This window comes from Coregonus clupeaformis, unplaced genomic scaffold (genome assembly GCF_020615455.1).
Source record: "Coregonus clupeaformis isolate EN_2021a unplaced genomic scaffold, ASM2061545v1 scaf0805, whole genome shotgun sequence".
In the NCBI taxonomy this organism is placed as follows: Eukaryota; Metazoa; Chordata; class Actinopteri; order Salmoniformes; family Salmonidae; genus Coregonus; species Coregonus clupeaformis.
The window spans coordinates 1-14,711 of NW_025534260.1; positions in this window are offsets into that span (position 1 = coordinate 1).

The window sequence follows — 14,711 nt, forward strand, 5'->3', positions numbered from 1 at the left end:
GAATTACACACCCTGGCTCAACATAACAGTGTCCCCAGAGCCAGGCGTGACATTTAAGTCCCAGTTTATTGAGTGGCCCCAAACCTCACTTCCGTAAAGAGCTATTGGTAGGATTACACTGTCAAATATTTTGGTCCAAATTCAAATTTTTATTGCATACAATGCTCTGCAGGCTTTTTTCTTTGAGTGCATTCACTGCCATACTAAAGTTTCCCCCATGCAGATATGGTCAGACCAAGGTAGTGTGTAATTTTTTGTGTGTTCAATTATGGTGTTGTTCAGGGTGAATTTATATTTGTGTTTCTGACATGTAATTTTTGGAGAATCATGATTGCTGCAATATTGCTCTAGAATGTTAAGGTTCTGTTGAAGACCTTCTTTGGTTGGTGATAGAAGTACCAAGTCATCAGCATATAGCAGGTATTTTACCTCTGTGTCAAAATAGTGTGAGTCCTGGGGCTGGAGAATGGTCCAACATGTCTGCTAATTCATTTATATAAATGTTAAAAGATTTCGCCTTGTCTCACATCTCGAGCGTTGTGAAAATAATTATGTTCTTTGTTTTTGAGAATTTTGTAGAATAGCCCTTCGTGCCAAATAGAATCAAATGCTTTTTTAAAGTCAATAAAGCAAGCAAAGATTTTGCCCTCTTTTTTTGGTGACGTGTTTATTAATTAAGTGTGTGTAAAGTGTATATATGGTCAGTAGTGTGATGGTTAGGGAGAAAACCAATTTGACATTTACTTATTACATTTTTTTCTTGAAGAAAGGTTTGAATTCTTGAATTCAAAATGCTACAAACCTTTCCCAAGTTGCTGTTTACGCAAATTCCCCTGTAATTATTGGGGTCTGATTTGTCTCCACTTTTTGTGGATAGGGGAGATGAGCCTGGTTCCAGACATCAGGGAAGCAGCCAGAAGTTAAAACTATGTTGAACAATTTAAGCACAGCATTTTGCAACTCAGGTGTGCTGTTTTTCAGCATTTCATTTCTGATGTTATCTAGACCACAAGCCTTCTTTGGTTTTATAGATTTGAGCTTTTCATTTAGTTCTTGTTGGGTTATTGGGTAATCTAATGGATTTTGGTTGTTTTTAATGACTGATTCAAGGATGTTCAATTTTTCTTGAATTTCTAATTGGTTCTGTTGTAAATCTTTTTGTGGGATGTTTTTGTATAGATTATCAAATAAGTTTTCCAAATTCCTTCATCTTGTATGGCTAATTCTTGTGGCTTTGTCGTGCTTAAATTGTTCCACATGTCCCAGAACTGATTTTGGTCAATTGCACTTTCAATTTCATCAAGTGTCTTGTTGGTATAATTCAATTTCTTGCATTTCAGTGTATGTTTAAACTGTTTCAGAGTTTCAAAGTATTCATAGCGTAGATCTGGGTTGTTTTGCTGCTTATGTTTTTCATTTGACATTTGTCTTAGGTGTTTTCTAATTGTTTTACATTCGTTATCAAACCATTTTCCAGAAACATTTAGTTTTTTGTTTCTGATGTTGCATTTCTTTGGTTTTCTCAAATTTGCTTTCGATGCTGCTTTTTGGAAAATGCAATTGATGTTTTGAGTAGCCAAATTGACACCTTCTTTATTGTTTTGGTATTGTGAGTTATTGAAAAACTGTATAGAGTTCATCATTTCATTTGAGTTCAATGTTTCTATGAATCTCTCTGCACTGTTTTGAGCCCATCTGTACGATTGGTTCATGCTGTAGAGTTTATTGGGCTGTTTTTTTGAATGAATATTGCCGGTTAATTTCTTCAGAAACACATTGATCTGACTGTGATCTGACAATGGTGTCTGTGGTCTGACAGTGAATGCACTAATGGAGGAGGGGTCAATGTCAGTGATGGCATAATCGACTACACTTGTCCCAAGAGCTGAGCAGTAAGTAAACTGACATAAAGAGTCCCCTCTGGTTCTACCATTAAGCAAGTATAGGCCTAAGGCTCGGCAGAGATGCACTTACTCCTTCCTGTTTTTGTTCAGTATTTGGTCAGGACTGTTTCTATTATTTATAATTGGGCTACTGTTCAAGGAGGGGTGTCCCAATATGTGGTGGTTACCTCCCGCATCAGTGTAGTCAGGCTCAGAACCTGTTCTTGCATTGAAATCTCCACAAAGAAGCACTTTACCCTCTGCCTGAAATTGAATGATTTCTGTATGGAGATTGTCTAAAAACTGATAATCATAATATGATGAATCTGAAGGAGGAGCATAAACTGCACATATGTATACATCATTGTCACAATAGATTGTAACTTTGTTCAGTTTTAGCCAAATGTGATTAGTACCTTTTTTCATTTCATTCAGTGCTAAGTCCTCTTATGCCAAATGATGATTCCTCCTGAGTCTCGGCCCCATTTAACATTTGATTGATGGTAGTAAACTTTCTCTATAGCCTGAGGGACACTGAGTATGTCTCCACGACACCATGTTTCCAGTAGGATTATGATGTCCTGTCCCTTGATGTTTTTAATCAATTCTGGATTTGTTGTTTTATAAACAAAATGTGAAGAGTACAGGCCCTGGATATTCTGCATATTAGATGCAGTAGTTGGCGCACCTCTCCTCTCTCTGATTGTTCTAGGTGTCTTTTGCCAGAGGTTACCTCAGCATATGTAGGCTGATGATCTGAATGATACATGGTGTGGACTGCATCATGTGGTGTACTTCTCTGAAGGACAGTGTTCTGCCCGACCCTGGAGTAGTGGTCTGTGCTGTGTTGGGCCCGGTCTTGTAGAGCTGTGCTGTAATAAGCCGTGTCTGGCTCTTCTCTCCTGGGGATGGTGGGGGTACTGTTGTTTCAGAAGGTGGGGCGGGGGGAGGGCTCTGTTGCTGGGGTGATGGGTGTGTGGGTCCCTGCCAAGTGTTGCATCCTTTAGGTCCTTGGCAAAGGTTCTGATACTGTCCTGATCAAGATGTACATTATCGTATAAATGTTCACATGTCAGAGTGGGGTGGTGAGCCGTTCTGACGTTGAGCAGTGAGGCACAGTCCACAGTGATCTGTTGATTTTTCCGATCAACTTTCCTGGGAAGTATTTTCTTGGTAGGAGGGTGGACACAACTATATTGGTTGTTGGGAACATAGCCTGTGCCCGTTCTGCCACTCTTCTCACTGCCCCAGATACATTTTCACCTTTGGCATGAAGGTTGTTTGTGGCAGTGTGGATGATGATGTTGGCGGGGGTGTCAATCCTGGTCTGACTGAGTAGCTGCATTGCACTGTCGGTTGTAGGACACCAGAATTTATACACCTGGTGTCTAGGGAATAATCTTTCCTGGACTAACAACTTCCTATTTGAATCAATAAGGATTGCAGTTGTGGGTGACTGTCTGGGTGGAGCAGACTGGGAGACTGGTATTCTGACCTGGGCTGGAGCAGACTGGGAGGCTGGTTGGCTGACCTGGGCTGGAGCAGACTGGGTGGCTGGTTGGCTGACCTGGCCTGGAGCAGACTGGGTGGCTGGTTGGCTGACCTGGGCTGGAGCAGACTGGGAGGCTGGTTGGCTGACCTGGGCTGGAGCAGACTGGGAGGCTGGTTGGCTGACCTGGGTTGGAGCACACTGTGCTGGAGCAGACTGGGAAGCAGGTAGGCTGACCTGGGCTAGAGCAGACTGGGACGCTGGTTGGCTGATCTGGGCTGGAGCAGACTGGTAGGCGGGTGCAGTGTCATCAGGCTGTGTGGTGGAGGCCATGCTGGTCCCAGGTTCTGCTTGTGTTGTACCAGGCTGGTGGACATGTTCTCTAGATGCAGAGACATATTGACTAGCTGCTGGTTGAGGGGGTCAATGTACCTCTCTCTTTGTTCTAGCTCCTTTCTTGTTGTGCTCAGATGGTCTCTGAGGTCATCATTTGTCTGACTCAGTTTGTCCGTTCTGCTTTATAATTTAGCAATAGATGCTCTGCTCTCCTCCCTGAACTGTTTAATCTCTTCTTTTAGTTTCTGGACAGTGTCCTCCTCTTGAAGCTTGTTCTCTCTGAGTTCTGTGACCTCTGCTTCGACGAGAGAGAGGCTGTTGTGGAAAAGTTCTTGGTGTCGTAGGCATGTCCTTGGCTTTGTCTGCTGCAGGTGAGGTAGGTAGAGGGACACTGAGGGCTTCTTGCTGGGTCACAGAGACCGTTGGGGCCTGCTTTTCTCCATCTCCCTCCTTGATCTTTTCCTCAGTTTCTGAGATGAGTTCAGCTTCTCCTTTTAGGGTAGCAAACATATTCTCAAAAGCCTGGAGGCTTGAATCATTGCCTTGTATCAATACAGTTCCATTATTATATATGTTTACTGTTTGATACATTTAACATTTAAGTCATTTAGTGACTTACAAATTGGTGCATTCAACTTAGGATAGCCAGTGGGACAACCACCTTTTTTTTTATATAATGGAAGGTGGTCAGTGACTCTGCTGTCCTGGCGTCGTGGGGGAGCTTGTTCCACCATTGGGGATACGTGTTGCTCTGGTCAGCTTCTTAAAAAATGCGGATCTGACATCCTTGGCTGATGCCTCTCTTTTTTGAGAAAGGGAAATTGTTGCAAATAACCCTTTTCCATATGTGCCCTCGTTTGGTATTAAATATAAAATGTGCTCTTGTTTTGCAACTGGTAAGATCTGCAAACAGGCATTCATGGTTCTGTCCCATCATCAAACCTTTGAAACTTTTCTTAGCTTTCTCCGTCTGGATGTCTGGTGGGTAAACAATTTCCATAGCAACGCTGTACACAATGTTAGAAGCGTTGGTTCTTGTATTATTCTCTCTTGTGTCTTTTAGAGGACTGTTTTACTTTGATGTCTTTTGTCTTCTGTCCTTATTTTGTGCATCGCAGTGCTAGCTGTGCCACTAGAGATCCTGGTTCGCGACCGGGAGACCCATGGGGTGGCGCACAATTGGCCCAGCGTCGTCCAGGGTAGGGGAGGGAATGGCCGGCAGGGATGTAGCTCAGTTGGTAGAGCATGGCGTTTGCCATGCCAGGGTTGTGGGTTCGATTCCCACGGGGGGCCAGAATGAAAAATAAAAAAATAATGTATGCACTCACTAACTGTAAGTCGCTCTGGATAAGAGCGTCTGCTAAATGACTAAAATGTAAATGTAGATATTATTTGTTAGCTAGCTAGCTTCTTCCAGGAGAGTCCCTAGCAACTGGTAAACAATTCAGCTAGCTAAGAGAACTGTACAATTTTATAAAAAATAGTTACTTTTTCAAAAGCCTTTCTTTTGTTTGTTGCTTGTTTTGTCTCTTATTCAGTCTTGCAGTTTTCTATTGTTTTTCATTCCGATGTACTTCACTCTAAAAACCATGTAAATGTCAATATTTGTAGGAGCTCATTTTTTCAGCAGCTGCTGTCCTATCTATTCTCTCTCTCTCTCTCTCTCTCTCTCTCTCTCTCTCTCTCTCTCTCTCTCTCTCTCTCTCTCTCTCTCTGTCTCTCTCTCGCTCTCTCTCTCTCTCTCTCTCCTCTCTCTCTCTCTCCTGAATGAAAGGAAAGGAAATACTTCTTCATTGTCTGACCCTTTTTTCCACACAAGAAAAGAGGCTCACCTTCTCTTTCAATAGCCCACTGACTTTACCCCTGTCAATGTGTATTCTCTTGAAGTAGTATCACTTTTCAGTTAGACTATCCCCCTAGACCGATACATTTCTAATCTTTCTATACATTTTAAGAGAGGATACCTTAAATATTATCAGATGCATTATAACACTAATACTGCAGACTGGCGAATCCACCTTATTCACAACAACATGAGATTCAGTTGAGTTACAGTTAAAGATGGAGTCTGCTGTGTTTTGTTGACAAAGCGGAGGTGAGGAGCGTCGCACAACGCAGTGAAAGAAATTGCAGTACATCTTCTGCTGTTCTACCGCGGGTGTAATGATGTCAGAGGTAGAAAAATAAAAAAAACTTGTTGTTTGCAGTAACTTCTTTGTTGTTGTAATATCTCAAACAGACGTGGCAGTTTCACAATGAAGGATTCCAGCTATAAAGTAAGAATACAAGATATCACGATTCCTTCTCAGGAACATAACATGAAGCTGTTGAATCTTAATAAGATGTGCTTCACAACTGGTGCTGTTGTAGCCTCCATAACTACTCCGTTAGCACCACCTAGTGTTCACATTAGGAAAGTGCAGTCCACTTATGTAAGTATAATTGTAGTCTGGTTCCAGATCGGTTTGTGCTGTATAATTTATATGGCAAGACAGCACAAACAGATCTGGGACCAGGCTAGTATATAACTGTAAAATCAGTAATAAAAAAAATCATTCACCATGTCAGAGTGGACTGACTTGTAGAGATAGATACTATATTATCTTCCTATTGATTTTAAACGACGTATTTAAATTACAATTAATTAAAATGTATGTTATCCAGAATAATAACTATCAACTTGATCTTACGGATGCAGAGAACTATTTAAGTAACATGATTACATATGCAAGGGTTGAAAGAATATGCATACAATTATTATACTTTCTCTGGTCTGGTTCAAGATTCAAAGTGCTATAAATTACTGCCAAACCAGCATAAGTCGCTGGAAATTTGTTTGTTAAAAACATACATATACAAGCCTCAATCAGGACAATACACTTGAAATGCATTCTAACCTACATCCAAACCATACAGAAGAATCAATGCACAATCCTGTACTGTAGTTCTAATATCAGACACAGGGAGGCGCTCAAGCACCACTAGAGAGAGCTCTCCTCTCCTGTCTCAGAATGGCACAAGGCAAGCTGAAAACCTCTGGGTTTCAGAAATAAATGACCAAAACCAACGACCATCTTACCTCATACTCCAATCAGACCTGGGTTCAAAGAGCAGTTTTTTTTTTTTAAGTGAGTCGTTTAGACTCAATATTAATTTAGAATTCAAGTATTTCTGCCATTTTAAAGTCATGCCCTCCTCCGTCCTTGACTTTTCCTAAATAAGTATATTTAACATACAGTACCAGTCAAAAGTTTGGACACACGTACTCATTCCAGGGCTTTTCTTTATTTTTACTATTTTCTACATTGTAGAATAATAGTGAAGACATCAAAACTATGAAATAACACATATGGAATCATGTAGTATCCAAAAAATAGTTTAAATAATCTTCAAATAGCCACCCTTTGCCTTGATGACAGCTTTGCACACTCTTGGCATTCTCTCAACCAGCTTCATGGAATGGAATGCATTTAACAATTAACAGGTGTGCCTTGTTAAAAGTTAATTTGTGGAATTGATTTCCTTCTTAATGCATTTGGTAAAAGACCAGCTCAAATAAGCAAAGAGAAACGACAGTCCATCATTACTTTAAGAGCATGAAGGTCAGTCAATTGGAACATTTCAAGAACTTTGAAAGTTTCTTCAAGTGCAGTCGCAAAAACCCTCAAGCGCTATGATGAAACTGGCTCTCATGAGGACCGTGACAGGAATGGAAGACCCAGAGTTACCTCTTCAAAGGGGGTGACACTCTAGATCCAAACTGCTACAGACCTATATCCATCCTGCCCTGCCTTTCGAAAGTATTTGAAAGCCAAGTTAACAAACAGATCACCGACCATTTCGAATACCACCGTACCTTCTCCGCTATGCAATCCGGTTTCGAGCTGGTCATGGGTGCACTTCAGCCAGCTCAAGGTCCTAAAGCGATATTATAACCGTGATTGATAATAGACAGTACTGTGCAGCCGTCTTCATCGACCTGGCCAAGGCTTTCGACTCTGTCAACCACCGCATTCTTATTGGCAGACTAAATAGCCTTGGTTTCTCAAATGACTGCCTCGCCTGGTTCACCAACTACTTCTCAGATAGAGTTCAGTGTGTCAAATCGGAGGGCCTGTTGTCTGGACCTATGGCAGTCTCTATGGGGGTGCCACAGGGTTCAATTCTTGGGCCCGACACTTTTCTCTGTGTATATCAATGATGTCGCTCTTGCTGCTGGTGACTCTCAGATCCACCTCTACGCAGACGACACCATTTTGTATACATCTGGCCCTTCATTGGACACTGTGTTAACAAACCTCAAACGAGCTTCAATGCCATACAACACTCCTTCAGTAGCCTCCAACTGCTCTTAAACACTAGTAAAACTAAATGCATGCTTTTCAATCGAACGCTGCTGGCACCAGCCCACCCGACTAGAATCACCACTCTCGACGGGTCTGACCTAGAGTATGTGGACAACTACAAATACCTAGGTGTCTGGTTAGACTGTAAACTCTCCTTCCAGACTCACATAAAGAATCTCCAATCCAAAGTTAAATCTAGAATCGGCTTCCTATTTCGCAACAAAGCCTCCTTCACTCATGCTGCCAAACATGCCCTCGTAAAACTGACTATCCTACCGATCCTTGACTTGGCGATGTCATTTACAAAATAGCCTCCAACACTCTACTCAGCAAACTGGATGTAGTCTATCACAGTGCCATCCGTTTTGTCTCCAAAGCCCCATACACTACCCACCACTGTGACCTGTACGCTCTTGTTGGCTGGTCCTCACTACATGTTCGTCGTCAAACCCACTGGCTCCAGGCCATCTATAAATCACTGCTAGGCAAATCCCGCCTTATCTTAGCTCATTGGTCACCATAGCAGCACCCACCCGTAGTCTGCGCTCCAGCAGGTATATCTCACTGGTCATTCCCAAAGCCAACACCTCCTTTGGCCGCCATTCCTTCCAGTTCTCTGCTGCCAATGACTGGAACGAATTGCAAAAATCTCTGAAGCTGGAGACTCTTATCTCCCTCACTAACTTTAAGCATCAGTTGTCAGAGCACCTTACCAATCACTGCACCTGTACACAGCCCATCTGAAATTAGTCCCACCCAACTACCTCATCCCTATATTGTTATTTATTTTGCTATTTTGCACCCCCAGTATCTCTATTTGCACATAATCTCTTAAACATCTACCATTCCAGTGTTAATACTATTGTAATTATTTTGCACTATAGCCTATTTATTGCCTTACCTCCATAACTTGCTACATTTGCACACACTGTATATATATTTTCTGTTGTATTTTTGACTTTATGTTTTTTTACCCCATACAGTGGGGAAAAAAAGTATTTAGTCAGCCACCAATTGTGCAAGTTCTCCCACTTAAAAAGATGAGAGAGGCCTGTAATTTTCATCATAGGTACACGTCAACTATGACAGACAAACTGAGAGAAAAAAATCCAGAAAATCACATTGTAGGATTTTTAATGAATTTATTTGCAAATTATGGTGGAAAATAAGTATTTGGTCAATAACAAAAGTTTCTCAATACTTTGTTATATACCCTTTGTTGGCAATGACACAGGTCAAACGTTTTCTGTAAGTCTTCACAAGGTTTTCACACACTGTTGCTGGTATTTTGGCCCATTCCTCCATGCAGATCTCCTCTAGAGCAGTGATGTTTTGGGGCTGTCGCTGGGCAACACAGACTTTCAACTCCCTCCAAAGATTTTCTATGGGGTTGAGATCTGGAGACTGGCTAGGCCACTCCAGGACCTTGAAATGCTTCTTACGGAGCCACTCCTTCGTTGCCCGGGCGGTGTGTTTGGGATCATTGTCATGCTGAAAGACCCAGCCACGTTTCATCTTCAATGCCCTTGCTGATGGAAGGAGGTTTTCACTCAAAATCTCACGATACATGGCCCCATTCATTCTTTCCTTTACGGATCAGTCGTCCTGGTCCCTTTGCAGAAAACAGCCCCAAAGCATGATGTTTCCACCCCCATGCTTCACAGTAGGTATGGGGTTCTTTGGATGCATCTCAGCATTCTTTGTCCTCCAAACACGACGAGTTGAGTTTTTACCAAAAAGTTCTATTTTGGTTTCATCTGACCATATGACATTCTCCCAATCCTCTTCTGGATCGTCCAAATGCACTCTAGCAAACTTCAGACGGGCCTGGACATGTACTGGCTTAAGCAGGGGGACACGTCTTCACTGCAGGATTTGAGTCCCTGGCGGCGTAGTGTGTTACTGATGGTAGGCTTTGTTACTTTGGTCCCAGCTCTCTGCAGGTCATTCACTAGGTCCCCCCGTGTGGTTCTGGGATTTTTGCTCACCGTTCTTGTGATCATTTTGACCCCACGGGGTGAGATCTTGCGTGGAGCCCCAGATCGAGGGAGATTATCAGTGGTCTTGTATGTCTTCCATTTCCTAATAATTGCTCCCACAGTTGATTTCTTAAAACCAAGCTGCTAACCTATTGCAGATTCAGTCTTCCCAGCCTGGTGCAGGTCTACAATTTTTGTTTCTGGTGTCCTTTGACAGCTCTTTGGTCTTGGCCATAGTGGAGTTTGGAGTGTGACTGTTTGAGGTTGTTGACAGGTGTCTTTTATACTGATAACAAGTTCAAACAGGTGCCATTAATACAGGTAACGAGTGGAGGACAGAGGAGCCTCTTAAAGAAGAAGTTACAGGTCTTTGAGAGCCAGAAATCTTGCTTGTTTGTAGGTGACCAAATACTTATTTTCCACCATAATTTGCAAATAAATTCATTAAAAATCCTACAATGTGATTTTCTGGATATTTTTTGCTCAATTTCTCTGTCATAGTTGACGTGTACCTATGATGAAAATTACAGGCCTCTCTCATCTTTTTAAGTGGGAGAACTTGCACAATTGGTGGCTGACTAAATACTTTTTTCCCCCACTGTATGTAACTCTGTGTTGTTTTTATCGCAGTGCTTTGCTTTATCTTGGCCAGGTCGCAGTTGTAAATGAGAACTTGTTCTCAACTGGCTTACCTGGTTAAATAAAGGTTAAATAAAAAATAAATAAATAAAAAATTAGAGTTACCAGCCTCAGAAATTGCAGGCCAAATACATTTTTCAGAGTTCAAGTAACAGACACATCTCAACATTAACTGTTCAGAGGGGACTGTGTGAATCAGGCCTTCATTGTCGAATTGCTGCAAAGAAACCACTAGTAAAGGACACCAATAAGAACAAGAGACCTGCAAGAAACACGAGCAATGGACATTACACCGCTGGAAATGTGTCCCTTGGTCTGGAGTCCAAATTGGAGATTTTTGGTTCCAACCGCCATGTCTTTATGAGACGCGGTGTGGGTGAATGGATGATCTCGCATGTGTATTTCCCACCGTAAAGCATGGAGGAGGAGGGTGTTATGGTGTGGGGGTGCTTTGCTGGTGACACTGTCTGTGTTTTATTTAGAATTCAAGGCACACTTAACCAGCATGGCTACCACAGCATTCTACAGTGAAACACCATCCCATCTGTTTTGGGCTTAGTGGAACTATAATTTGTTTTTCAACAGGACAATGACCCAACACACCTCCAGGCTGTGTAAGGGCTGTTTTACCAAGAAGGAGAGTGATGGAGTGCTGCATCAATGACCTGGCTTCCACAATCCCCCGACCTCAACCCAATTGAGATGGTTTGGGATGAGTCGGACCGCAGATTGAAGGAAAAGCAGCTAACAAGTGCTCAGCATATGTGGGAACTCCTTCAATACTGTTGGAAAAGCATTCCAGGTGAAGCTGGTTGAGAGAATGCCAAGAGTGTGCAAAGCTGTCATCAAGGCAAAGGGTGGCTATTTGAAGATTCTCAAATATAAAATATATTTTCATTTGTTTATTTTAGCTCATGAAACATGGGACCAGCACTTTACTTGTTGCGTTTATATATTTGTTCAGTATACTAACCCACCTGGCTCAATCAAACGCACAAATCATTTAAAAAGAAAACAAGTACTATTTGAACCCAAGTCAATACATTAACATCCCCAGAGCATTTACTATTTCTTTGTTCAGGATGATCCACTACGTATTTAGGACAGAAATCCAGACAGACATTTTGTCAACAAATCAACTCAAGTCAAGGAAATGTTATCAACAGAACTCAGTCCCACAGCCAAACTCCCATCGGGAGTTGGTAGATATCTTTATCTGGATCAAAATATTCTCCTTTCCTGTTAGCTCCCCCAGCATGATTGAGTGTGTATTTTATTTGCATATGCCACTTATAGTCATTGTGATGGAAACGGAGCCGGTGAAATTAACCTGAGTGAATGAATAGAAAGCCTGAGCTCCGTCTCTCATATGGCTATTAAATTCACTCAAGCATTCAAGCCTCTCCTTACCTGCTGGCCCACAGCAGTATCACACACATAAGCACTTGCACACACACACACACACACACACACACATCCTTTGTGATATGGGAAAATGTCGTGCTCTGCATCTGCTATTTATTCTTGCAGCTTTGCTCTTTTTTTTTAACCCTTTCCAACTTCTACAACTGTACATCTGTGTGTGTGGATGAGGAGATGACAGATGCGAGAAGTGGAAGTATAGAGGATTAGTGTAAAACCCTCTCTGGCCCTGGGAGTTAGAGACAAACTTTAGGACTCAGTCCCCAGCAGAGGCTACCACCGCCTGGTTTCACATCTCTGTCCTTGGCTACTCCGTTGCTAGGGGGTTGCCAAGGGCCCTTCCGGAACACGCTCCCCTGGAGTCATGTGACCTGGTCAGCCAATCACAGGCTGTACCTGGTGGGGCTCTCAACCCCCCCCCCCCCAACACAGTCTGTTCTTTAGTTGGAGGTAGAAGTCCAGAGAGACAACAGGTCAGAAGAACCCTGCACCACCTCAACACAACTCACCACTGGACCCTTCCTCCAAGGCCAAGCCTCCACCCTGGACTTCCTAACCGTGTGTTAGTGGGTCACTAATCCACTATTACTACCACTAGTCTCCTCTTCCTGTTTGTCGTGTGTCTGTTTGGATTTTCCCTGCCTCCTATTGGTCATTTCTGTCCTCTAACGGGCGCTGGGACAGTTTTACCTGTAATCTAAAGCGGCGCCTCTATCAGAGACCATCTTATGGTTAAATTAAACGAGGGGTGTGAAAGTTAAAACGTTTAAACAGAATGTTAACCTTAACAGTAAGAAAATATCCCTGTGGTTTTTTTGCTCCAAAAAAATTCACATCAAAGTGCAGTTATCACAAAACGACCACTAACAGGTCGCTGTCATCATCATCATAAAGGGATTTTTTAAAACAAATAGGCCTACCTAACTCAACAATGCTGTAACATTAGTAAGAGGAACCTGCCTAGGTTTAGGGGGGGTTGTAACCTATTCTAAATGACACACTACAGCTGCGCAGTTCGCAAAAAAGCCTAAAACAGACGAGACACATTTAGTATTCCAAACTGCAGCTCGTGGTTGGAACACACTGTACAACCCTACTTCAATCAACCAGTCCCATTTAGAATTTGTGATAAACCTGTCGTGATTTGGCAAGGAATGTAGCTTGTCTACAGTTTTGTTAGTGCATCCCATCAGTTAGATACGTCTTTATAGGCAGTCATTTCTGTCTAATGGGAGGTGCGCAGCACGCATGTGTGTAGAGGGAGAAGAACAGAGATCACCTGGCTACGTTACTTTTTAGTTGTGAGCCGCTAATGCACATAACAAATGGGAGGGACACAAGAGTTAACGTAAATTAACGGTTGTCTTCAATCGGTTGTCTTCGGGACATAAATTCACCTGCCAGAAACAGATTCCAGATTATGCCTATTGTCTGACTGCGGTAGAACATCACTGCCCTCTAGTGGTCATACCACGCAATATGATTTTATGTGGAATTTTATAATAATAATAATAATATGCCATTTAGCAGACGCTTTTATCCAAAGCGACTTACAGTCATGCGTGCATACATTTTTGTGTATGGGTGGTCCCGGGGATCGAACCCACTACCTTGGCGTTACAAGCGCCGTGCTCTACCAGCTGAGCTACAGAGGACCACGAAATGTTATTTTCTGCAAACAAAATGGCTGTTTAATTTGTAACTATTTGTTTTCCATTTGTCACATCCCTGCATTAAACCATATACTTCTGGGCTCTCTCTCTCTACAATAAATCTTCACCATATTACTTATTGATTAGCTCCCTGCTTCCTCCATGAAAAATTTGAAAACCTGTCTAGTCCTCTTCTCTTATTAAATATGAACTAGAGTCCAGAAGGTCGCAGCTGATATCCTGCTTACCATCTATCTGAAGCCATAGTGTTATGTTAGTGGTAGGGTGCAGTGTGTCTGCAAGTTTAAAGATGGAATCCCCAGCAGGAGGAGACAGCGCCACTGGCCGCCCCACCACTGTTGTTATTGTTTAGTTGCCGAGCTGAGGAGCGTCGTGCAGCATGGTAATACAACAATCTGTACATATTGGGCTCTTCTGTCACACATGCGATGATGTTAGAGGGGGAAAACACTGTGTTTGTTGTTTGCAGTAGCTTCTTTGTTGTTTTAATCTCACAAACGGACATGGCTGCTTCACCATGAAGGATTCCAGCTTTAAAGTTCAGTGATGGGCCATAGTGCTCTTCTCATTCAGAGATTTATTAAATACACAATCTGGGATATTTTCTGCTGTTAATTTCAAATTATATACTGTACCATATCTCCATATGTAAAAGTGTGGTTGCATACATTTCCCCAGCCCCATCCCTCAGCTTACCAAACAATGGAGCAGGGGTCAGGCTGTTGAAACGAGAGATTGTGCTTTTAAATGACTACAAGGCTAATAATGCTGTAGCTCAAATGGCCCTTTATGATAAATGTTTGGAGTTTGACAGCTTTGCACACTCTTGGCAGATCATCCGTTCACCTACTCTGCGTCTCACAAACACACGGCGGGTTGGAACCAAAAATCTCAAATTTGGACTCATCAGACCAAAGGACAGATTTCCACCGGTCTAATGTCCA